General features: G+C 38.0%; 1 protein-coding gene and 1 non-coding gene across 2 annotated transcripts in view; one reads left to right on the forward strand and one right to left on the reverse strand.

The window, feature by feature from the left end:
- LOC126068795 (small ubiquitin-related modifier 2-A-like) overlaps positions 1–27,445 on the forward strand; it is a 72,787-nt gene that overhangs the window by 13,231 nt on the left and 32,111 nt on the right. The window lies entirely within an intron of this gene.
- Positions 26,143–26,249, reverse strand: LOC126069801 (U6 spliceosomal RNA). Its single transcript, XR_007516069.1, has one exon. It is a non-coding gene; the product is annotated as a U6 spliceosomal RNA (small nuclear RNA).

Below are 27,445 nucleotides of genomic sequence, written 5' to 3' on the forward strand. Positions count from 1 at the left end.
GTTGGAATCGACTCCATGGGCAGCTGGTTTTGGCTCTGAAGCAAAAATAAGATTAAGGGTGGTGGTACCCTTCCCATCTAAACCTGTTGTTTCAGATGACATCAAAGTAGCCATTGTTACTTAGAAAGACAGAGGCACAGGAGCAAGGAAGCAAAAGACATAAAGCCGAGTTTACAACTCTGTCTAGAAAAGAGCATTGGGTGTGATTACTTCGCAGGGAACTGCCTAGAAGCAAATAGATCAGAGACCTACTAAGGTTCTGACGGAATTCAATTGCCAAAGAAACCAAGAACCTTATCTGAAACAGCTGTAAGGTTTCAAACAATCCTTAAGCAGGATGTGCTCTGGGATGGATGACATCATCTCTGATCCCATCACTTTCTCTCTGACCTCATCTTCTTTTTCTCCCCCTCACTCTCTGTTCCAATCGTGCTAGCCTCTTTACCATTCCTTGAACGTGAAAGGCACACTCCCACTGCAGAGCCTTTGCCTTTGCTGTTTCCCATGTCTGAAATACCCCTCCACTCCAGATATTCACATGGCAAAGTAGATTGGTAGATTGCAGCCCCCGAACCCATGGCCATTGAGTTAATTCCCACCTGTTCCCACCCATCCCTATAGGACAGAGTAGAGCTGCCTCATAGGTTTCCAAGGAGCAGCCGGTGGATTCAAACTGCCTACCTTTTGGGTAGCAGCCGAGCTCTTAACCACTGTGCCACCAGGGCTCCAATTGCAGCCCCAGACAGATTTAAAATCAAAATAAAACAAACAGTTGCCATGGAGTCAATTCCTTCTTACGGCAACCCCCTGTGTTTCAGAATACACGAGACCCCGCCCAGGTAACTCCTGGAAATACTTAGGTGCATTTTGTGGGGATCTGAGATTTCTGCATGACCAGGGGGCAGGGTAATTAGGTTACACCAAACTTATCTTTTTTTAAATGCCACCAGTAGTGGACCTGGATGTCTGTGTGGTGGTGTTTGGGGTGATCAGGATGAATAGCTCTCTCCCCCTTGTGTTACATCTTCTGCTAAAGAAACCCAGAGCAGTGCCAAGTGAGAAATGTGAGCTAACGCTGCTACAGTAAGTCCTGGAATAAGAAGGGCACTGGTGCACTCTTAGTGCACTTGTAAATTGGAGCTACATTGTGGAGAGCACATTTTAAACATCTAATGCAGTTTTTAAAAATATGCATTCTCTGTGACCCAGCATTTCTACCACTTTGCCTCTACCCTAGAGAAACACTCCTAAACAGGTACAAAGACACAGGGACGCAGATATTAATCACAGGATTTTTGTAACAGTGCACATAGGGCAATAGTGAAATAAGCAATGGCATATGCATACTAGGGAAGATTATGCAGCAGTTCAAAAGATTGCAATGGATCTACGTGTCATAACATGGAATGACTTCCAAGACAACTGTTCAGTGAATAAAGATATATACACGAGGCAATAAAAAACCAAACAAAAATCTACAAAATAATGCCATACATATTTTAATGTACATATATATATACATATACATACCAAAATAGCATTGCTGTCGAGTCAACTCAGACTCCTAGCGACCCTGTGGGACAGAGTAGAACTGCCCTATAGGGTTTCCAAGGAGTGCCTGGTGGGTTCAAACTGCTGACCTTTTGGTTAGCAGCCTGAGCTCTTAACCACTACACCAGCAGGGCTTGCGCATATATATATAAAAAATGTACATGTAAATGATAACTGTTAACAGTGGTTACCTATAGGGAGGAATGAAGAGAAGGGGATCAAGATAAGGGACAACTTTAGCCTTATGTGTAATAATTAAATGTCTTTCAAGGATAATGAATACTTGTATAATTTTTTTATAATTAAAAATTAATTTTTAAGGAAGGGCGCTGGGCTGTGTAGTAAACATTGTCATACCTGCCGCCCTTGTCCCCTCTTATCACTTTAGTGCACACTGGCCAGCTCCTGGCTTCCAACTCCTAGCTCCTGCATCACTTTGCCTGAGGTCTTTCTCTTGCCAATGGAGCCTGATTGGCTGCTGGAGTCAGCTTTGCCACCTATATCACAGACCAGAAATGCTGGGTAATTAATGTCCTCTGGGAGCAGCCCTCAGTCAATGACTGATGGGAGTTGGTGTCTCTATCAGACGGGGCCTAGTCAGGAGACAAAACCTCATTTGTTGTCTGAACAGAGGGAATATAATACAAAGAATTGTTAACTACGCATAAAGTTGTTAACTAGATAATTGAAAGGGTAAAAAGAGAGCTCTAAGGCATCATGGAGGCAGTAACTGCAGGAAGCAGCTATCATCCCAGGGCTGGCAGAACAAAGGAAAGAAAATGGAATTATGGCAATTTAGACACATGGAGGAGGAACTCTACAGGGCTGGAACCCAGACCCTTGAGGAGAGGGTGTCGCCAGCTGGCCCTGTGTCTCTGAGCTCAAAGAAGGGGGGGGCCCCACAGAGCTGTGACCCACACCAATGAGGAAAAGGGTGTTGTTTGGCTAGTGCTGGTGCTATCGACTCAATGGCAATGGGTTTGGTTTTTGGTTCCTTTGCGATGAGTTTTGTTCTTTGAATGTTGGAAAATGGCAAGCTGAATTTAGCTGTAGAGATAGATGGGAAGATGCTGTAGCTGTGGGGGTAAAGAAGTGTTCCTGGGGTGATGCTGACAGGAGCAGGAAGCTGGTGGGAAAGAACAAGGAAAAAACAGGAAGGAGCTGAAGACCCTTCTTCTTCCTCCAACCTTGCAGTCTCCCTCTAGTGCCCCCTATAGACAGAGCCTAACAGGGAGTGGCTGGCATAAAAGAAATACGATTTGCAGAATCCCATCCCCAGAATAAAAAAGTTGGGTTTAAAAGGCTGGGCTTGAAGCTTAATAATTTAATAGCTTAATAGTATGCACAAAAATAAAGAGACTAGTTTAATGAGCCTCAGTTTATCCAACACTCGGCTTCAACAATTATCACCGCTTTTCCCGTTTCATTTATTCCCTTCCACATTTTCCCCCCTTGAGTATTTTAAAGCAAATTACATAATTTCGCCTACAAATCACTTAAGTATCTAACAGATACAGACTTAAAAATGCAATATCATTATTACACCTAATAAAATTAATAACTCCTTAATGTTATCTAGTATCCAATCCATGTTCAGATTTTCCTGATTGTCTCAAAAACGGTTTTTTACAGCTGGTTTGTTTGAATTAAGACTGGAACGACGTCCATGTATTGGTTAGTATGTCTTTTAAAATCCAGTTGGCATCGAGTTGATTCCGACTCATAGCGACACTATAGGACAGAGTAGAACTGCCCCATAGAGTTTCCAAGGAGCGCCTAGTAGATTCGAACTGCTGACCTCTTGGTTAGCAGCCATAGCACTTAACCACTATGCCACATGTGTCTCTTAAGTCTCTTTTAATTTGTAAGCCTTCCCTCTTCCTTTTCTCTTTTGTTATTTTTTTTTTATGCACTGAAGAAACTATGTCGTTTGTCCTGTACTCACTGCTGTCAAGTCGGTTCTGACTCATAGTCGACCCTATAGGACAGAGTAGGAGTTCTCCTTAGGGTTTCCAAGGAGTGCCTGGTGGATTTGAACTGCCGACCTTTTGGTTAGCAGCTGTAACTCTTAACCACTATGCCACCAGGGTTTCCATTTGTCCTGTAGAATGCCCCATATTCTACATTTGTCTGGTTGTATCCTTTGGTATCATTTAACATGTTCTTTTGTCCTCTTTCTTTCATTTAAGCCCACAGCCAGATCTGGAGGCTTGATTAAATTCAGGTTCCATTTTTTTTGACGATATTTCATAGGGGTGCTATGTACTATCTAATGTACCTCATTGGAAGACACAAAGGTGATTTTTGTAAATTCAGGACTAAAGTAAAAATTGAAGTAAACTAATTAAATTGAGGTATACTTTACCTACAATAAAATGCATAATCTTAAGTGAACAGCCTGATGAATTTTAGCATATTATGCAACCATGAAACTACCACTTTAGGTCAAGAAATAAAACATTTCCATTACAGTAAACCATTCTTTCATGAAATAGTGATTTTCGAATTTGGGCATTCTGTATTTTTGAGCTTAAACTCTCTGGATGCTCTGAAATACAGTTTTCACAGAAAAGGCAAGATAAATGCTTAATTCTTTTCCTTTATTTGATGAGTTGGTGTCTTAGTAGCCTCCAAAAGTGACCAATGAGGTTTTATTCATTTATTTTTTAGTATCAGTATAAACTCATGGAGTTTCAAAATATTTGATGTACAAAAATATACATACTCTTTCGCAATCGTTATTCCTTGTGACGCCCCAATTGTCCTCTCTTAGCCCTGGTGGTACAGTGGTTAAAAGCTCAGCTGTTAACGTAAAGGTCGGCAGCTCAAATCCACCAGTCACTTCCTGGAAACCCTATGGGGCATTTCTACTTAGTCCTATAGGATTGCTATGAGTTGGAATTAACTCCACGGCAGCGGGTTTCCGGGCCAGTGGGAGCCCCTTTAAGAGTTAACCATTAAGCAGTTCTGCATGTTTGTTTTAAAATGAGTGTATTTAATCATCACAAGCTAAATGTTAGCCATTTATTGCTATTGTATTGTCTTTTCTTTGAGGTCTTTCCAGTGCACGGAGCTAGGAAAGACAAATTTTTTTTAGGCAAAGAAAATAAATCATGAATCCATACTGATATTTCCAATCCCAATTAAAGACTGGAGGGTTTTTACTTAATTTTCTCTCATTCTGTGTTTGCATCTCTTCTGTCTCCGGCATAAAATCTTGGTGATGACTTATTTACTTTATTCCAGTAGGAATCGACAGGATGGCAACTAACAACACTATGTAGATTGAAGAGTTTCAAAATAACAATACCTCTGTTACTAACAATCAGTCCACTGAATGCCATTTAAAACTTATTTGCAAGAGAAATGAAGTCTCCATGCATGCCGCAACAGAGATGAACCTTGAAAACATTATGGTGAGAGAAATAAATCAGTCGAAAGAAGACAAATACTATATGAAATCAGCAAATATATAGAAAACAAAGTGGTTACCAGAGGTGGGGAGGGAGGGGGAAAAGGGCAATTTTTGCTTAGGGGGCACTGAGTTTATGTTAACGGTGGTGGAATAATTTGGAAAAGGACAGTGATTATGGTTGTACAACACGGAGATTGTAAACAATGTCACTGAATTATACATGTAGAAAAATGTTTGTTCACCACAATAAAAAAAAAAAAAAAAGAATTTTTTGTCCTTGGGATCTATTCCGCTGGGGATGTAGAGTAAAAAATGCTGTTTAAAACTCACTTGAAATAATTCTTCTCTGTGAAGTTTTGCCACCAACTTTATATAGCACCGTTAGATTCATGTTTCAATTCGTCTTGAATTTTTAAGAACTGCTTTTTTTTTCTTTTTGATTAAATTCCATTTTTTTTAATTATTTAAAACAATTTTATGGTTCCGAAGTGTATTAACGATCTACTACTGTTTTAAAAAAAAAAAAAAAAACTGCCTAACAAATTATACCAAAACTTAGTGACTTAAACTGTTCTAAAAAAAACATTTGTTGTCTCAGTTTCTGTGGCTCAGGAATTTGAGAATGGCTTAGCGGGCGGGGGGTGGGGGTGGGGGTGGGGGTGGGGGTGGGGAGACTGGCTCAGGAGGCTGCAGTCAAAGATGTCTGCCGGGGCTACAGTCATTTCAAGGCTTGACTGGGGCTGGAGGATCACTTCCAAGATGGCTCACTCAGGAGGCTGTTGTGAAGTTTCAGATCCTCACCATACGGGAATGCTCGACATGGCAACTGGTTTCTCCCAGAAGTGATCAGAGACAGCACAACGAAAGCTACAATGTCTTTTAGAACCTAATTCTGGGAGTTAACATAGCGTCACTTCTGCAGGATTCTACTGGTCATACAGGCGACCCTGGTAAATGCTGGATAGATTTATTTTTTTATTTAGAAGTGGGGCATACTTGGGGGCCATCTTGGAGGCTGGCTCGCGACCAAAACCAAACCCGTTGAGTTGATTCTGACTCATAGCAACCCTATAGGATAGAGCAGATCTGCCCCGTGGAGTTTGCAAGGAGTGCGTGGTGGATATGAACTGCTGACCTTTTGGTTAGCAGCTCTAGCTCTTAACCACTGTGCCACCAGGTTTCCAGGCTGGCTAACCCATAAAATAACAACTATAAAACAGGGTACATTCAGAGAAGTTTAGCTTTCATCTTTGGGCTTTCCCCATTCTCAACTTAACCTCTTTAGGAAAGCTCTTTAGGAAACCGTTTTTATTAGTTCTTGGTTTATTGTTCCATTGCTTCTTTTCGAAAAATATCAGTAACTATGCATGTATATATTCCCAAAAGGTAATGTATCATGCAACTTTTCTGCACCTTACTTTTCTCACACCGTATTCTAGGGAGAGCCTAATGCAGCATACAGAGATCTTCCTCATTCCATTCTGCAGCTGCATTAAACTCCATTGTATAGTCTGCTAACGAAAAGGTTGGCAGTTCGAATCTGGCAGGCGCTCCTTGGAAACTCTATGGGGCAGTTCTACTCTGTTCTATAGGGTCGCTATGAATCGGAATCGGCTCGACGGCACTGGGTCACTGGCTATAGCTTAAATAATATTTAAAAGGCTTCATTATTGATTATCCAATATCTGGATGTTTAAGTTGCTTATGGGACAGTGGTGGTTCAGTTGTAGAATTCTCAGTTTCCATGCTGGATACCCGGGTTCAGTTCCTGGCCTGTGTACCTTCTGTGCAGCCACCACCCATCTATCAGTGGAGACTTGCATGTTGCTATGATGCCGAACAGATTTCAGCAGAGCTTCTAGAGTAAGACTAGGAAGAAAGGCCTGGCAATCTACTTGGGAAAATCAGCCAATGAAAACACTGTGGATTGCAATGGTCCAATCCTATTGTCCATAGGGTCTCCATGAGTTGGGGGCCAACTGGCTAGAAGCTAACAACAAGTTGCTTGTAATTTTTCATCATTATAAATATGCTATGATGCATATCTTTGATTATAAAGATTTTTCTGGATGTGAGATTAATATTTAGACTACTGAACTCAGATTTAGACTGATTAAGAAAGAAAAAAGTATGAATATTTTTGATGCTTTATATAATGCTAAATTGGTTAACAAAGAATTATATACTGCGTTGACAGCAGTGGGTTTTTTAGTGGATTTACCTTTCCACCTACTGTGTATGGAGCGTTTATTTTTTCCTTATTCTGATCTGCATTGGGTAGTCAAATTCTCTCTCTTTTTTTTTTTAATTAACTTTTATTAAGCTTCAAGTGAACATTTACAAATCCAATCAGTCTGTCACATGTAAGTTTACATACATCCTACTCCCTTCTCCCACTTGCTCTCCCCCTATTGAGTCAGCCCTTTCAGTCTCTCGTTTCGTGACAATTTTGCCAGCTTCCCTCTCTCTCTATCTTCCCATCCCCCCTCCAGTCAAGAGTTGCCAACACACTCTCCAGTGTCCACCTGATTTAATTAGCTCACTCTTCATCAGCATCTTTCTCCCTCTCGCTGACCAGTCCCTTTCATGTCTGATGAGTTGTCTTCGGGGATGGTTCCTGTCCTGTGCCAACAGAAGGTCTGGGGAGCATCGCCGCCAGGATTCCTCTAGTCGCAGTCAGACCATTAAGTATGGTCTTTTTATGAGAATTTGGGGTCTGCATCCCACTGATCTCCTGCTCCCTCAGGAGTTCTCTGTTGTGCTCCCGGACAGGGCAGTCATTGATTGTGGCCGGGCACCAACTAGTTCTTCTGGTCTCAGGATGATGTAGGTCTCTGGTTCATGTGGCCCTAATTCTCTCTTTTTTATGGTTTTTTTAAAAAATTTATTTTGTTGAGAATATATACAGCAAAACATACATCAATTCAACAGTTTCTACATGTACCATTTAGTGACAATGATTACATTCTTAAAGTTGTGCAACCATTCTCACCCTGCTTTGAGTTCTTCCTCCACCATTAGCATAAACCCACTGCTCCCTAAGGTTCCTATCCAATCTTTTGAGTTGCTGTTGTCAATTTGATCACATGTCGATAATTCCTAAAAGAGTATAATGTTCAAGGCAGACTTTTTTTTACCAGTTAAGCTAAACTATTGTTCAGTTTTAAGATTACTTCAGGGGCTATTTTTGGTTTAAGGTTTAAAGGATATCTCAGGGCAATAGTTTCAGGGGTTCATCCAGTCTTCATGGCTCCAGGAAGTCTGGATTCCATGAGAATTTGAAATTCTGTTCTGCATTTTCCCACCTTTGATTAGGATTCTTCTACAGAATCTTTGATCAAAATGTTCAGTAATGGTAGCCAGGCACCATCCAGTTCTTCTGGTCCTGGGAAAGGAGGGAGTTGTTCATGGAGGCAATTAGCTACACAGTCCATATCCTCCTCCTATTCCTGACTCTCCTTCCTCTGTTGCTCCAGGTGAGTAGACACCGATTATTGGGCTTTGGTTGGCTGCTTGCAAGCTTTTAAGATCCCAGGCACTATGTGACAAACTAGGAGGTAGAGCAGAAGCACTGAACATGTTTTTAGATCAATTAACTGGTATGTGCCATGAAATCATGACCCTAAACCTCCAAACCAAGGAACCAAATCCCATGAGGTGTTTGGTTGTGTATAAGCAGCCTCAACAGCTACTCTTTTTTTTTTTCCCCTGTCCTCATTGTAAATGTATCTATCACACAAATTTTGCCAATTCAGCTTTTTACAGGTGTACAACTTATTGATAGAAATTACAATAATAGGCTGTGCAACCCTACCCTTAATCAATGCAATTTTTCCATCACCATTACCCCCTCCCTTCCCCTTCTCTCCTGCCCCTGGTAACCACTAATAAACTTTGTTCTCTATGTATTTGCATTTGTTTGTCTTTTTATGTGAGTGAGGTTATACGACATTTGTCCTTTTGTGTTTGACGTATTTCACTCAGTATAATGTCTTCCAGCTCCATCCATATTGTAGCATGTATCAAGACTTCAGTTCTTTTACTGGCTGAGTAGTATTCCATTGTATGTATGTGCCACATTTCGTTTATCCATTCATCTGTTGATGGGCATTTAGGTTGTTTCTACCATTTGGCTACTGTGAATAGTGCTGCAGTGAACATAGGTGTACAAGTCTCTGCTTTCAAGTCTTTCGGGTATATACTTAGGAGTGGAATTGCTGGGTCATATAGTAGTTCTATTTTTAGTTTTTTGAGGAATCACCATGCTGTTTTCCACAATGGCTGGGTTCCAATTTTCTCACATCCTCACCAACATTTGTTATTTTCTTTTTTTTTCATTTTGGCCATCCTAATGGGAGTGAAGTTGTATCTCATTGTGGCTTTGATTTGCATACTCTCTGGTGGCTAATAAGCATCTTTTCATGTGTTTGGTGGCCATTTCAATGTCCTCTTTGGTGAAATGTCTATTCAAGTCCTTTGCCAATTTTATGATTTGGTTATTTGTCTTTTTGTTGTTAAGCTGTTGAATTTTTATATATATTTTGGTCATTAGATTCTTGTCAGATATATGTTTTCCGAAGATATTCTCTTAGTCGGTAGCTCGTGTTTTCACTTTTTTGGTAAAGTCTTTTGATGAACAAAATAGTTTTTATGAATTCCCATTTATTTATCTTTTGCTTTTTCTGCTTTTGTTATTGTATTAGATAATCCATTGTTAAAAGCTAGGCCTGACAGTGTTGCCCTTGCTTTTTTTCCTTAGAATTTTATGGTTTTAGTTTGCACATTTTGGTCCTTAATCCATTTTGAATTTGTGTATGGTGTGAGGCATGGATCCTGTTTCATTTTTCTGCATGTGGAAATCCAATTTTCCCAGCACCATTTATTGAAGGGAAACCCTGGTGGCATGGTGGTTAAGTGCTACAGCTGCTAAGCAAAAGGTTGGCACCAGATCCACCAGATGCTCTTTGGAAGCCCTATGGGGCAGTTCTACTGTGTCCTATAGCGTCGCTATGAGTCGGAATCGACTCAACGGCAGTGGGTTTGGTTTTTTGGTTTGGTATTTACTGAAGAGACTCTTCTTTCCCTATCGAATGGATTTAGCACCCGTGTCAAAAATCAGTTGACCATAGATGTGTGGGTTTATTTCTGTACTCTCAAGTCTGTTCATTGGTCTATGTGTCTATTGTTACATAATTACCAGCCTATTGATTACTGTAGCTATATAATATGTTTTAAAATCAGGAAGTGTGAGTCTTCCTACTTTGTTCTTCTCTTTCAACATTGCTTTAGCTATTTCGGGCCTCTTGCCATTCCATATAAAGTTGAGGATTGGTTTTTCTATTTCTGTAAAAAAGGCTGTTGGAATTTTGATCCGATTGTGTTGAATCTATAGATCACTTTGGGTAATAGTGACATCTTAACAATATTAAGTTTTCCAGTCCAGGAACATGGAACATCTTTCAATTTATTTAAGTCTTCTTTAATCACTTTCAGTACTACTGGTTTATAATTTTCATTGTATAAGTTTTTCACATCCCTGGTTATATTTATTCCTAAGTATTTTATTCTCTTAGATGCTATTGTAAATGGAATTGTTTCTCTTTCAGATTTCTCATTGCAGGTGTATAGAGACTCAACTGATTTTTGTTTGTTGACCTTGTACCCTGCAACTTTGTTAAATTCCTCTATTAGCTCTAGAAGATTTCTTGTGGCCTCTTTGGGGTTTTCTATACATAGGATCATATCACCTGCAAATAGAGATAATTTTACTTCTTCTTTTCCGATCTGGATGCCTTTTATTTCTTTTTCTTGTCTTATTGCTCTGCTAGGGCTTCTAATAAAATACTGAATAGAGGTGGTGAGAGCAGGCACCCTTGTCTCGGCCCCAGTTTTAAGGGGAAAGCTCTCAGTCTTTCTCCATTAAGTGTAATGGTGGCTGTTGGCTTTTCATATATGAACTGAATCATCCTGAGGAATTTCCTTTCTATTTCAGTCTCCTTTAGGGTTTTCATCAAGAAAGTATGTTGGATTTTATCAAATTCCTTTTCTGCATCCATAGAAATGATCATGTGGTTCTTTTCCTTTGTTCTACCGATGTGGTGTATTACGTTGATTTGTTTTCTAATGTTGAACCATCTCTGCATTCCTGGAATACATACCACTTCATCATGGTGTATGACTCTTTAAATATGCCAACAGGTAGTTTGCTAAATTCTGTTCATTAGTATTTTGTTGAGGATTTTTGCATCTATATTCATAAGGGATATTGGCCTGTAGTTTTCTTCTCTTCTGGTGTCTTTGTTTTAGGTATCAGGGCTATGTTTGCTGGATAGAATGAATTAGGGAGTATTTCTTCCCTCTCTATGTTTTTAAGAGTTTAAACAGCATTGGTGTTAATTCTTCTCTAAATGTTTGGTAGAATTTCTCCATGAAACCACCTGGCCCAGGGCTTTTTTTTATTGGGAGGTTTTTGATCACTGATTTGATCTCTTCACTTGCTATGGGTCTCTTGAGAGTTTCTATTTCCTTTTGAGTCAGTTTGGGTAGGTTGCATGCATCTAAGAATTTGTCCATTTCACCTAGATTATCCAGTTTTTTGCTGTGTCTGAACGCATTGCTGTCGAGTCAATTCCGACTCATAGCAACCCTATATGACAGAGTAGAATTGCCTCATAGGGTTTCCAAGGAGCAGCTGGTGGATTTGAACTGCCAACCTTTTGGTTAGCAGGTGAGCTCTTAACCACTACTCCACCAGGGCTCCTTTTGCCATACAGTTGTTCATAATATTGGATTTATTTGTTATTATGGTGAAAATATATGCAACAAAACACATACCAATTGAGTAATTTCTACATGCATAATTCAGTGACATTGATTCCGTTCATCAAGTTGTGCAACTATTCTCACTATACTTTTCCAAATTATTCCAGCAATATTAACATAAAGGCACATAACATAAAATCCCCCTCTCCCCTCCCATCCCACCACTAAACCACTAAAAAAAAAAAAAAAAAAAGAAACCACTAATAGTTTTTGGTTTTTATGTTTGCTTTGTTGAACGTTGGGCTGGTAACTGAAAGCTCAGTGGTTCAAATCCACCAGCCGCTCCATGGGAGAAAGATGTGGCATTATGCTTCCGTAAAGATTAAAACCAAAACCAAATCCATTGCTGTCAAGACCATTCTGACTTATAGCGGCCGTAAAGATTACAGCCTTAGAAACACTATGGGGCAGTTCTACTCTGTCCTATAGGGTTGCTATAAGTCTTAATCAACTCTGTGGCAACGGGTTTGGGTTTTTGTTTGTTTAATGGCTAATGATGTTGATTATCTTTTCACGTGCTTATTGTCCATTTGAATATCCTCTTTGGTGTTAATCTTGTAAAATCTTTACTTTTTGATAGAGATATTTAACTATATTCTTGTAGTGGCCATATATTTTCAGATCATCCTTTAGTACTGAGTTAGTTTATGTTAGTAGTGTATATTTCATTGGTAACTCTTATTAATTTAGTAACTATGTTATACATATAAAGTATAACTTTTTACTATTTTAAATCATTTTTCTATATATTTAACCTGACCTGAAGTATACATGAATTTACAGAGTATTTTTCAGAGGTAATGTTTAGTACTTACATGTGACATTGTATTGTATGCAAACATTATAAAGTGCAACAATGATTATATAAGAGCTACATAAAATTCAATTTAAAAATCCTCCCAGCAATTCACAGTAATATATATTCATATTTTTAGAGATAATAAAATATTCAAATAAGTTTGTTGGCTTTGTAGCACTGTGGCTCTATTTTGGCTGTAATAATAGCTATTAACCCTTTTTTCGCTAAGAAAATATAAGCTGGAAATAGGGATCTATTATTCATGAAGTACATATTCAGTAAATGTTTTCAAAATAGCACTGCCATGTTTCCCAGTAAGATTGCTATGGCATATGTTTCTAAATTCATATGTCATTGTTCCTCATTGGACTAGCAAAATGATTTCTACTTTTACCTTTCTGAGTGATATTTTAAAAATATTTTGGAAATTATAGAGATACACAGAATGCAATTCATAGGTCATAAAAATAATTATTCATGTCATAAACCACTTTTACATAGCGGCTCTGCTGCTACTGTGAATACTAATTGTGAATATGTATTTTTTAACATCTAGCCTGAATCTTGAAAGGCAACCAAACTCAACAGCTTAGCCCTCCTGGTGTGGAGATGGGGGTGGAGGTGTGGGGGGGGAGTGTAACACCAAGACCGCCTGCAAATCATCAATCTCATTGTTACCAATGAACAGTTTTAACAAACTGGGGCAAACTGTCCTGAAACTCCTTGAATCCAAGCGAAAAGGCAACACTGTTAATCAGTATGTTTCATTCCTGGAACAGCGAAACAACTCAGGCCTTCAGGCTTGTAGGAATTAACTCTCACTGCACCATAGGGAAACACTAAATATATTTCAGTACTTTCCAAAAAACAAAAACAGTCTCAAGCACATTTTTGGGCCACAGTGCAAACATAAGCAAATAAGGCCAGTAGAGATCAAAACAACATCCAAATTAAAACAAGGTAATTTTTAAAGACTAGAAAACAGGTGAAAATTAACAAGAATGTTAATATGCAGTGTCAGCAGGGATCAAGGGGAAATAGGCCTCTTCAGTCACTACTCAGGGAAAACATAAATTTGTAGAACTTTTCTAAGGTACATCTTGGTAATCTGCATCAAAATCATTCCCTCTGCCCAGCAATTACATATTTAGCATTTCATCCTGAGGAAACAATTTGAGGATATGAAAAAAAATAATTACAAGAATGTTTATTCTGGCATAGTGGATAATGGCAAAAAGTTTCAAACAACCAAAATGTCCTGCAATATGGGGACTGTTTCATTAAGTTATAGCCATATGCAATTATTCAAAATAATTTTGTAGAGACAGACCCTGTTAGTTGCATGTCTAATATCCTTTCGCCTCTTCCTCCAAGCTAACAGAATCCAGGTATTTTCCAGGGCATCAGTGTTCTGGGCACAAACCCATGATAATTCTGTTCCCACTTCCCCAGCTTCCCTTGCAGCTAGGGGTGGTCATGTGATCCAGTTCTGACTAAGGAGATGCAAGGGGAATTCTAGAGGAAGTTTTTGCTTTCCTGATAAAACGGACAGATGGTATTGATGCCAGCAATCACCTACTTCAAACCTTTTTTTAAGTGAGAATAATTAACTCTTATACACTTGACTACTAACGTAAAGGTTGATGGTTCAAACCCATCCGGCAGTGCTGTAGAAGAAAGGCCTGGCAATCTGTTTCCGTAAAGTTTATAGCCAAGAAAACCTTATGGAGTAGTTCTGCCAGGAGTTGGAATTGACTCAATTGCAACAGGGCTTTTTTTTTTTTCTATTAAGGAAGGGTTGGTTGGGTTTTCTCCTATTTAGTCAAAAGTGTACCTATCTGTGGTAGACTCTGTGATGTGCTTCCCAGATGCCCCTTCAGGACCCCCAGCTATTGGGAGTGCTACAGGCTGACAGCCTCTATCTGTCAGCTATCTCTGGGAATTGCACTCAGTTTAAATCAGTGCCTTGTCTAAGGTCACACCCCCCATCTGGGGCAGCCCACAACAAACAACAGGGGAGTATAAGGGCCCAGCCTTCTTTCTTCAATTTGTAATAACTTTGCAGGCTCTCCCAGTTCCAAAGCTAGAGACTTTGTTGCCACTACACCATTGCCTAACTTCTCCTCCTGCCTTAATCCTACTTCATTCCCTTCCCCCGTAGATGTTGATCCTGGGAGCACTCCTTAATAAACTTTCTACGCATAAATCTCTGTCTCAGAGTCTATTTCTTGGGAAACTCTACCCACAACACTACTGATACGTTAATTCACATGAAAAGATGTTCAAAATGGATTGATACATTATAAAACAACAGGTTATAAAATGGTATGCATTATGGCATCCTGTTTTATTATACAGATTATCTGCATAGAAAAAATTTCTAGGAAAGCTTACACTAATATCTCGACAGTAGGACTTGTGTATCTAACGATATGCTGGACTAGATGTTAAGAGAAACCCCTTTTAGTTCAGAACATATTAAATGTTGAAAAACATTTAAATATTTTTAATACATAAGGGAGCAGTGGGAAAATAAGGGAATTTCTGGGAGGCCAGAAATGATAGGAAAGTATGAATTCACAGGATTAAACAGGAACTGTAGACCTACTCTGGAGGTATCTGTTGATTGCTGATGGCCTAGAGGCAGAGTTTTAATGAGCCATTCCTGTAGAAGACAGGAGACAAAGCCTGGAGAGCCCAAGCAGAGTGAGGAGTCAAATTGGAGACCCCTTCATAAATGCAGGAGAGTCAAAAGGCAACACTCTCAAGAAGGTTTTAGTGGGTTGAATGGCGCCCCCCCCCCCAAATATGTCCACCTGGAACCTGTGAATGTGATCTTATTTGGAAAAAGGGTTTTTGTAGATATAACTAAGGATCTCTGGATGAGCTCATCCTGGATTACCTGTCATTGGCCCAAAATCCAATGACAAGTGTTCTTACAAGATAAAACACAGACACAGACACAGAAAAGAAGGCCATGTGAAGACAGAGGCAGAGACTGGAGTGATGCAGCTATAAAACGAGGGATTCCTGGAGCCACCAGCGCTGGAAGAAGCAAGGTAGGACTCTTCCCTAGAGCTTTCAGAGGGAGTGTAGCCCTGTGGATACCTTGATTTTGGGCTTCTGGTCTCAGGACTGTGAGATAATACATGTCTGTTGTTTTAAGCCACCAAGTTTGTGGTAATTTGTTACGGCAGCCACAGGTGAACTGGATACAAAGGTGAACTGGAAAAAGCCCACACTGCAGATGGATCTAGTGAAAGTAAACCCCCTGAGAATAGCCAAGCACAAACAAGCTCTTATGTGGGTTTGAGCCAGATGTAAATCCGATCCTCTGTGGCCACAAATAGAGGTCAAAGTGATCCTTGGTAGTGGCCACAGGAAACTGCCGGAAGAAAACAAAAATATTCTCTGGAGGAATACACTTTACAAACTTTAAAGAATTGCCATAAAGTTATAAATTCAGAATAAAGAAAATCTCTAAACCCATGAAGAAAGAAGTCATCATTAGTGAAAGTCAGGAGAAACATCAAACTGCAGAATTAGACACAAAAAAGACTAAAGGTAGTGGAATTATCAAATACAGTCTATAAAATAATGATGTTTACTATGTACAAATAAATAAATACTAAAGTTGATTGAATAAGGGAACAAAGACTATCAAAACTGACCATGAAAGACTTGAAAATGAATCAAATAGAACTTTAAACAATGAAAAAATACAATAATTTAAATTAGAAAGTCAATGGATGTGTTAAGCAGCAGGTAGAGCTAAAGAGAGAATTAGGAAATTGGAAGGTAAATCTAAGTAAATTGCCAAGAATATAGGACAAACAGAATGATAGAAAATATGAATGAGAAGTTAAGAGAGATGGAACACTGAGTGGTAGGTCCAATATATATTCCAACTGGAGTTTCAGAAGGAGAGAATAAACAGAATAGGGGAAAAGACAAAGTTAAAAAAAAGCTTTTGGAAATCATGAAAGATACTAATCCTCTGATGCAGAAACCCAGGAAATTTCAAGTAGGATAATTGAAAATAAATCCATACCTAGACACATCATAGTAAAACTGCAGAATCTCAAAAACAAGTAGAAATTTTCCAATAATGGTGTCTAGAAGACAATTTGTCCAGAAGACAATGAGGTAATATTGTTGAAGCGACAAGAGAAATAACTGTCAACCTAGAATTTTATACCTAGCAAATAATCTTTTAGGAACGAGGATGAAATAAAGATATTTTCAGACATTAACAGACCCTCATTAAAAGAACTTTTAAAAAAACATATTCCAGAAGGAGAAAAATGACTCTAGAAGGAATATTTTGGATATAAGAAGGAATAGTGAGCAATACTGAAAATCATACTGGAATTTCTAGCCAGTGCAATAGAGCAAAAAAAAAAAGCATGCATATTGGAAAGGAATAAAACTGTCTCTATTCACTGACAGCATGATGTCTATGTAGAAAATTCCAAAAGATCTACAAAAAAGCTACTAGAATCATTAAGTGGGTTCAGCAATGTTTTAGGACACAAGCTCAATATACAAAAATCAGTTGCATATCTATATACTAAAAAACAAACAAACAAAAAGAAATCCACTGCCATGGAGTTGATCCCGACTCATAGTGACCCTATAGAACAGAGTAGAACTGCCTCATAGGGTTTTCAAGGCTGTAATCTTTGTGTGTGTATCTGTGTGTGCTTTAGATGAAGATTTACAGAACAAAGTAGTTTCTCATTAAACAATACACATATTGTTTTGTGACATTGGTTGCCAATCCCACAACGTGTCAACGCTCTTCCCTTCTCGACCTTGGGTTCCCCCTTTCCATTAGTTCAGCTTTCCTGTCCCCTCTTGCCTTCTTGTCCTTGCCCCTGGGCTGGTGTGCACATTTAATTTCAGATATGTGGTTGAGCTACGTTTACTACTGTTTGTTTTATGGGTTTGTTTAATCTTTGGCTGAAGGGTGAACCTCAGGAGTGACTTCAGTACTGAGTTAAAAGGGTGTCCGGAGGCCATATTCTCAAGGTTTCTCCAGTCTCTGTCAGACCAGTAAGTCTGGTCTTTTTTTGTGAGTTAGAATTTTGGTCTACATTTTTCTCCAGCTCTGTCCGGGACCCTCTATTGTGATCTCTATCACAGAAGTTGGTGGTAGCAGCCAGGCACCATTTAGCTGTGCTGGACTCAGTCTCTTGGAGGCTGTGATAGTTGTGGTCCATTAGTCCTTTGGACTAATCTTTCCCTTGTGTCTTTGATTTTCTTCATTCTCCCTTGCTCCAGAAAGGGCAGGAACAGTGGCGTATTCTAGATGGCCACTCATAAGCTTTGAAAACCCCAGATGCTACTCACCAAAGTAGGATGTAGAACATTTTCTTTATAAACTATGTTATGCCAATTGAGCTAGATGTTCCCTCAGACCAGAGTCCCCAGCCTTCAGCCCAAAAATTTGGTCCCTCAGGAAGTTTGGATATATCTATAAAGTTTCCATGACCTTGCCTCCAAGGCTGTAATCTTTACAGAAGCAGACTGCCACATATTTCTCCCATGGAGCAACTGGTGGGTTCAAACCTTTTGGTTAGCAGCCAAATGCTTTAATCACTGCTCCACCAGGGCTCCTTATCTATATACTAGCAATAAACAATTGAAAATTGAAATTTGAAGCCAATCCCATTTACAATAGGACAAGAAACATGAAATCTTTAGGTATAATTCTTACAAAATATGTGAAAACTACAAAACACCAATGGAAAAAAAATCAAAGAAGCCTTAAATAAAATAGAATTATACTATGTTCATGGATTAGAAGACTCATTTTTAAGATGTCTGTGGTAGGCGACCTCTATGATGTCCCCAATGATTCCTGCTTTCTGGTATTCATACCCTTGTATGTATAATCCCCTCCCCTTAGGTGTGGGCTAGACCTAGTGACATACTTCTAACACAATAGAACATGGCAAAAGTGATGAGATGCCATATCCTAGATTAGGGTGTAAAGAAAAAGAATGTGGCTTCCATTTTGAGTGCTGCCTCACTCTCTGGCTTGCTTGCTCTGAGGGATGCTAGATACCATGTTATGTGCTGACTTATGGAGAGGCCTACAAGCAAGGAACTGAATGAGGCCTCTAGCCGATAGCCAGCAAAGATTTCTTAGATTTCACACCAAAAAGGCAACTCATAAAGAAAAAAATTGATAAATTATGTTGTATCACAATTAAGAACTTCTGCTCTTGGACAGACACTGTTAAGGAAAAAATGCAAGCCACAAACTGGTAAAAATATTTGCAAAATGCATATCTGAGACATGGAAATGTATGTTCACACAAAACCTGTATGTCAATGTTTATAGTGGTTTTCTTCAAAATTGCCCAAATCTTGAAATACCCCAAATGTTCTCCAATGGGTGGATGAATAAACAGTGATACATCCATAATAATGAAATTTTTCTCAGCAATAAAAAGGAGCAAGCTATTGGTACACACAGCAATGAGGATGAATCTTAGAGGCATTATGGTTAAGTGAAAGAAGCAAAACTCAAATTACATATTGTATGACATCATTTTAGACAACAGTCTGAAAAAGGCGAGACTATAAAGACAGACTATAAATCAGTGGTTGCCTGGGCTAAAGAATAAGGGCCGTCTACAAAGGGGCACAAGAAAATTTTTTGGTGTTAATCAGCTATTCTATATCTTGATTGGGGAGGTAGTTACACAGCTATGTGTTCGTCAAAACTGATAGAATTATACACTAAAAAGTGTGAATTTTACTGTAGCTAAATTGTACTTCAGTAAATCTGACTTCAAAAAAAAAATAAAGAATAGTGAGCAATATGTACAAATACAATAATATCTGGTTTGTGGAGTAAAAAAATCAAAATAGGGAAAGTATCTTGGACAACAATGAGAAGAATTTGGAAGGGGCTTGAGGAGTCTAAATATGTTCAAGGTTCTCATACTTTTCGGCAGGTACTAAATAATTTATTTTAGACTTTGTTAAATAGGCATGGTAAAATTTCTAGAGTAAACACTCAAAGGGCTGAAACATAATGCATGATTGTCAAAGACGAAGTGGGGAAAAATTCAATCAATCTGAAATAAGGTATGAAAGGAAAACCAAAAAAGGAACACCAAAAAAAGCAGGAAAAATAGAAAACACAAAATAAGATGGCACAAATGAATCCAAATATATTATTCACCATAATTGATATAACTAGACTAAACTCTGCAGACAAAAGACAAAGATTGTAAGACTAAGAACACAAACAAAAAAATTCAGTCTTAGTTTGTTTTAGAGAGACACACCTGCCATAAGTATTTAGAAGGTTAAAAGCAAAATAATAGAAAAATATATGTTTACCCTAAGAAAGTTGGTGCAGTTACAATAATATTAGACAGAATTGATTTTAAGGGAGAAAGCCATATTAGAAAAAGAGTCACTTTATATTGTTAGAATGTTTAAATTTAAGATTTAATGATTTAAAATTCTGAGGCTCTTCATATTTTCTAAATACATAAAGCAAAAGACTGATAGAAGGAAACATTGACAATCCATGATCATGTGTCACTCAATAGTTAACAGATTAAGTAGACAAAAATGTCAGTAAATTGTAGATTATTTAAATAATGTTAATTGACCAACTCGTTATGATGAAAATATATAGAACATTGTCTTAGTCATTTAGTGCTGCTGCAACAGAAATACGAATGGGTGGCTTTAACAAACAAATTTATTTTCTCACAGTTCAGGAGGCTAGAAGTCTGAATTCAGGGTGCTGGCTCTAGGGCAAGGCTTTCTTTCTCTGTCAGCTCAGAGGAAGGTCCTTGTCTCTTTGAGCTTCTGCTCTGGAGCGATCTTCATGTGGCTTGACATCTCTCTTCCCCCATCCCTGCTTCTTTGGTTTGCTTATTTAATCTCTTTTATATCTCAAAAGAGATTGACTCAAGATATACCCTAATCCTGCCTTATTAACATAATAAGTTTTTAATCCTCATTGATATGACCTAATCCTGCTTCATTAACATAACAAACACAACCCCTTCATTAATGAGATTATAAACACAGGCAAAGGTTAGGATTTTGGGGAGACAAAATTCAATCCATAACATTCCACCCTTTGACCCCCTGAAAATTCATGTCCTTGCCTCATGTAAAACACGTTCACCCCATCACATCATCCCAAAAGCCTTAAATCAACTCTAAGTCCAAAATCTCATCTTCTGAATCATCTAAGTCAAATATGGGTGAGACTTCAGGCATATTCCATCCTGGGGCAAAATTCCTCTTTATCTATGAACCTGTGAAACCTAGACTACAAATTATCTGTTTCCATCCAAAGTACAGTGGTGGAACATTTCCATTACAAATGGGAGAAATGGAGGGAAAGAAGGGATAATAGGCACCAAGCAAGTCCAAAACCCAGCAGGATAAATTACATTAGCTCTCAAGGCTTGAAAAATAATCCTCTCTTCTCTGAGACCATCTAGGCAATGGCCTTGCTCTCCAAACTCTGTGTGTTGCCAAGCCCTCTGGATTCTAGGTGGAGGCCTCTTGGTCATGGGATTCTTTGGGTGGCTCCATTCTCCTAGTCTATCTGAGTAGAACCTCACTCCCTCGTCCCTGGCAGGCCCCTTTCTTATGCCCCTTGAGCACGTCAGCCGTGTCCCCTCAGCTTTGGGAGACAGCTCTATCCTCCTGGCACACCTTAATGGCAGCCTCATACTCTGGATCCAAGTTGGCAAAGATCCGATTCTGAAACCTAGGAGGCTGTGGCCCCACCCTTTGATATCCAGGAGACCATGCCCCCACCTTTTGAAATGAAGAAGGCCCTACTTCCTGTGCTCCTTCCAACAGTTCTGCTGATGCCTATGCTGCTCCAAGGATGGTCCTTTTCTTTTCTTGGAGGACAACAGATGTAGATCCTTTGGCCTGTTTCCTATCTGTAGAATTCCAAGAGGCAGACAACATTCTTGCCTTTTCTTCTTTCTCTGTTCCCTTCAGTCTAAGCTGATGGGTTTTCTGCTATGGTAGTTGGTTAGATCCGTCAGTCACAGGCTTAATCTCTTTAACAAAAGGTTGTGTAGCCACATCCTTTGTTAACATTCTAGGACATGTGTCCTTAGTTTGTACAACAGAATTTTCCAAATCTTTAAGTTTTGTTTTCATTTTGCACAGTTCATTTTTAAGTCCATCTGTTTCCTCTCGCATTTTACTATAAGTGGCAAGGAGAAACCACACAGCCCCTATAAGGTCTTGCTTAGAAATCTCATCAGCCATATATCCAAGTTCATCACTTACAAGTTCTACCTTCCAGGAAACATCTTAATATAATTTAGACAAGTTCTTTGCCACTGCATAAAAAGTATCACCTTCTCCCATTGTCCAGTCTCATGTTCATCATTTTCTTTTAAAGCCTCATCAGAAGCACATTTAATGCCCATAATTCTACCAACAGTCTCTTCAAGGCAATCTAGGCTTTTAGTATCAGACACTTTAAAACTCTTGCAGCCTCTACCCATTACCAAAACTGCTTCCACATTTTAGGTATCTGTTAGAGGAGCACGCCACTCCCAGTACCAAATTCTGTCTTACTTATTTAGTGCTGCTATAACAGAAATACTACAAACACTGTACCTTTTAACAAAAGAACCCACATTCTTTTCAAGAACACATAGAATATTTACAAACACAGACCTTGGACTAAGTAATGAAGCAAGTCTCAACAAATTTCAAAGGAAAGATAGAACACAGACTACAATCTCTGACCATAACAAAACCAAGTTAGAAATAGATAACATACACATAAATTAAAAATCCACATATTTGAAAAATTTAAAACAAACTTCTAAACCTATGGGGAGCTTCAAACATGAACAATAGACACCAAACATTAAAACAAAACAAAACTGGGAGGAAACAGATAATATGAAGGGAAAGGAAAACGTAAAAAACAAAATAAAACAAAAAACCCCAAACCCATCACTTATATTCTAGGACATAAGACATTGCATCCATGAAATAAGAACAGCATGCTACCAAAAAGCAGCAATCAGCAATAAAAACAAAAGAAAACAACACTTGGAGATTAGAAATATCAAAGCAGAAATTAATCAAAAACTCAATAGAAAAGGTGGAGGATAAAGTTGAGGAAGAAATTAATTACACAGCATGCTAAAATACAATTGATAGGGCTAAATAAAAATGGCTCTATGTAAAAAAAAAAAAAAAAAGGACTAATCAAATTACAACTCTCTTGGGGCAGGGAGAGAGAGAGAGAGAAGAGAGATATTAGGCACATGTTAAGGACTGCAGACCCACACACACTATCCTTGGTCCTGGTTGATTTCATGTAGCAGAACTTGCCTATTTGCCCTGACCTGTTATGTGAGAGAGAGAAATTTTTTTTTCTTTAATCATGTTTGACCCATTTTTTGGGGGGGGTGATCTCTTTGTTATAGCAACTTACCTGTACCCAACCAATAAGATTTAAATCTGTAGTTCAATCTTCCCATGAAATAAACATTATGCCCAGGCTGTTTTAAAGTCTACTGTACCTTTAAGGAACAGATAATTTCAACCTTATACAAATTATTTCAGGGAATAGAAAAAAAGGGGATAGTGCCCAACTCGTTTTATAAGGTTGGCATATAGTAGGAGCCCTATATCCTGGCACAGTGATTAAGAGTTCAGCTGCTAACCAAAAGGTTGGCAGTTCGAATCCACCAGCTACTCCTTGGAAACCCTATAGGGCTGTTCTACTCTGTTCTACAGGGTCGCTATGAGTTGGAATCGACTCGACGTCAATGGGTTTGGTTTGGGTTTTTAAGTGCTATATAAGTGTTAGAGATTATTATTTCTATTATTATTATCAATGAATATGGCATAGTCCTTCATTTTTAGACATTCTTGAATGTCTTTTAATAAATGTTCATAATTTTCTCCATAAAGGTCCTGCATATTTTTATTAATTTCATGTCAATGTATTTGATATTTTTGTTGCACACTGTACACAAGAATCAATTCCAGAAGGTTCAAGAACTAAAATCTGAACAGTGAAATTTAAATGTTTTTGGAGATAATTAAGACAATATCTTCATGATCTTGGGATATGGAAAGAGTTGTTAAATAAGATCAAAAGTACAAACTATAGGAAAGGGTGATATTATTTGAATACATTAAAATTTAAAACTTATGTTAATCAAAGGACACTCCAAAGAAAGAGAAATCATAAGCCACAAACTAGGAAATAATATTTTCATATTTTCAATATGGTAACTGACAAAGGATTGCATTCAGAATATATGAAGAATCAATTAAAAAAAAAACAAATCCAAGAGAGAAGAGAGCAAAGAATATGAGAATATATGGCCAATAAAATATTAAGAGACTCTCAATCTCACCAACTCTCAGGGAAATGTAAATGTTTTTCACCATCAGATGGACAAAAATGAAAAAAGGTTGATACTGTCCAGTTTTAACACGAGTGTGAGGTATCAGGCATTTACCCATCAGAACTGATAAACTATGGCACACTCTATGGGACAGTATGTAGCAGTTGAAAAGAAAGAAACTGATGTACATGTGTTGACATGGAACAATCTTCAAGACAAATTGTCAAGTGAATAAAGCAAGTTACTCAGTATATGAACAGTACAACCACATTTATGTTTTAAAAAGATCACTATGTATTTCAACAAGTGCGTATATGAAAATTTAAAGAAAAGGATTCGGAATAATACCTACGAAACTGTTAACAGCGCTTACTTTTGGAAAGGGAAAACGCTGGGGTGGGTGGAAAAGGAGGACTTACTTTTTGCTGCGTGTTCTTCTGTGTTGTTTTAATGTTTTTCCTCAACATTTTATTATGAAAACTTTCAAACATACAGCAAAGTTGAAAGAATTTTATGGTGAACATTCATCTACCTCGTCTAGATTTTACAATGAACATTTTACTATACTTGCTTTATTGTATATCTATTTATCTATACATTAATCCGTCTTATTTTTAATGCATTTTAAAAGTAAATTGTAGACATCAATACACATCACCCTAAATACTTCAGCAGGCAAACCATTAACTATAGTTGAATATTTGCTTACAGTTTTTTCTTTGATATAAAATTTACCCGTAACGAGATGCATAAATTTTAAGAGTATATTCACGGAGTTTGGACAAATGCTGTGTGATCCAAACCTTCATCAAGATACAGAACGTTTCCATCACCCACGAAAGCCTCCTCGTGTTTTTTCCCAGTTATTACTCATCCCTATCTGCCAGAGGCAACCACTGTTCTGGTTTTTTCCACTGTAGTTTTGCCCGTTCTAGAATTTCATATGAATGAAATCGTACAGTATGTACTATTTTGTGTAGGGTTTTTTTCACCCAGGATTATGTTTTTGAGATCCAATAACGTGACCCTAATACCTTGCAACATGTTTTCTTCTTTTCAAAATGGGTAATTGAGAGCTTGACATAACTAACACCATAATGATACACTAAGTAATCTATAAGCCTTTTTAAAATTGAGCCAGCTGCCTTGGTCTCTTTCCAAAGAGATGCGAAGTCCGCTCGGCTCCTGTGGCCTTGGTCTGTCTCCTCTTTGTTCTTTTGAGAAACGGCCTTCAGCCTGCAAGATGGCAGCTAGGAAGGCTGCCTAGCGCTTTTGATCTGCAACTTTCCTTCTTGTTCCTTACCTCAGTCAGAGTGGACTTGGCAGGCCAGTTCCACTAGCCAGGACATTCTTATGTAAGTTTTTTCAGCATGTTATAAACAGAGAAATTGGAGTCCAGATGTCCGACATGCATATCTTTAGTTTAAGAGTTTCTTGGTTTTTTTTTTTTTGTGGTTGTTTTGTGATGTATATGACCATCTGTGGGGTACGTGCTTAAAAACATGAGGTAATCCTTGCCTAAATGATATATAAGCTCTGACATAAAAATTGCTTTTGAGGGACTCCAACAAGGACAGCCTGCGTTGCTGTCGGGGCCCCCCAGTTGTTGTCACCTCCTAATGAACTTTCTCAGTCTTTCTGACTTGCAGTACGTTTCATTGGCTTGACTACTCCAGGGCACGGACCCCAATCGGGTAACAATTAATGTTGCATGTATAAGTATTTCATTCTTTCTAAGTAGTATTCTACTGTCTGAATATACCAGATCTTGAACACCTTGGCTGTCATGAATAAAGCTGCTATGAAGATTCAAGTGCAAGTCTTTGTGTAGACATTTCTCTGGGAAGAAACCTAGGAATGGAATTGCTGGGTTATAGGGTAAATGTTTAGTTTCATAAGCAACAGCCAGATCTTTTTCCAAAGTGGTTGTAGGATTTTACGTTCTCACTAGCAGAGTTTGAGTGTCCGGTTGTTTACATCCTTACCAGTATTTAGGGTTTGTAAGTCATTTTAATTAATCCATTCTAATAGGTGATATCTCATTGTGGTTTTCATTTGTATTTCTCTGATGACTAATGATCTTGATCACTTTTTCATGTGCTTATTGGCCAGTTGCTTGTTTTCTTTTTCATTTTTTCCCACGACATCCAGAAGAGTTTATTTTAAAAAATATGGAACACTTCACAAATTTTTGCATCAGCCTTGCGCAGAGGCCACGCTAATCTTCTCTGTATCATTCCAATTTTACTGTATGTACTGCTGAAGCGAGCACTGCATATTTTCTTTTGAAAAGTATCTGTTCAAGTCTTTTCCTCATTTTTAATTGGATTGTCTTTTTATTACTGAGTTACAGACGCTCTTTATATTTCCTGGACACCAGTCCTTTGTCATATATATGTTTTGTGAATATTTCCTCCCAGTTTATGACCTGCTTTTTAAGGTTCTTAATGGTGTTTTTTAATGAGCAGGCATTTTTAATTTCGATAAAGTCTAATTTGCCAATTTTGTCTTTTATGGTTATTACTTTCTGTGACCTGCTAAGTAAACTTTGTCTATGCCCAAGTCATGAAGATATTCTAAGTTTTTGTCTAAAAGTTTTATGGTTTTACCTTTTTTATTTAGTTAAATGGTCCATCTCAGATTAAGTTTTGTGTGTGTATGATGTGAGATAGAGGTAGAGATTCCTATTTTCCCATTTTGGGTATCCAGTTATCACAGCAGTATTTGTTGCATAAGCTTCCCTTTTCCCATTGGATTGGTTTGGTGCCTCTGTCAAAAAACAAATGACTATGTAGGTCTATTTCTGCCTGTCTAGTCTATTTGTCAATTCATATGCCATACTCTCCTGATTATTGTAGCTTTACAATAAGCCTTGAAGTGTCAGGTAGTATAAGTTCTCAAACTTTGTTCTTTTTTTAAATTCTTTGGATATTCTAAGTCCTTCACATTTCTATATAAACTTTAGAACTAGCTTTTCGATATCTATCAAAATGACTGCTGGGATTTGGATAGGGATTACATTGAATCTACAGATAAGTTCAGGAAGAATTGACATATTAACAATATTGAGTCTTCCAATTCATGAACCTGGTCTATCTTTCTATTTATTTAGTTTCTCTTTAATTTCTCTCAACAATGTTTTTTAGTGTAGAGGTCTGGTACATGTTAAATCTATTCCTAAGTATTTTATATGTTTTTAATGCTATTGCAAATGGAATTGTTTTTTAAGTTTTATTTTCCAATTATTTGCTAACATAAAAAATACAATTGAGTTTTTTAATTGTAAAAATATAGATAACACACCATTTGCCAATGAGTTTTATTTTATTTTGAAATGAGTTATTTTTATTAATTTTTATTGAGCTTTAAGTGATCGTTTAGAAATCAAGTCAGTCTGGCACATATAAGCTTATATACACCTTACTCCATACTCCCACCTAATCTCCTCCTAATGAGTCAGCCCTTCCA

The sequence above is a fragment of the Elephas maximus genome, chromosome X (assembly GCF_024166365.1).
Source record: "Elephas maximus indicus isolate mEleMax1 chromosome X, mEleMax1 primary haplotype, whole genome shotgun sequence".
Taxonomy (NCBI): Eukaryota; Metazoa; Chordata; class Mammalia; order Proboscidea; family Elephantidae; genus Elephas; species Elephas maximus.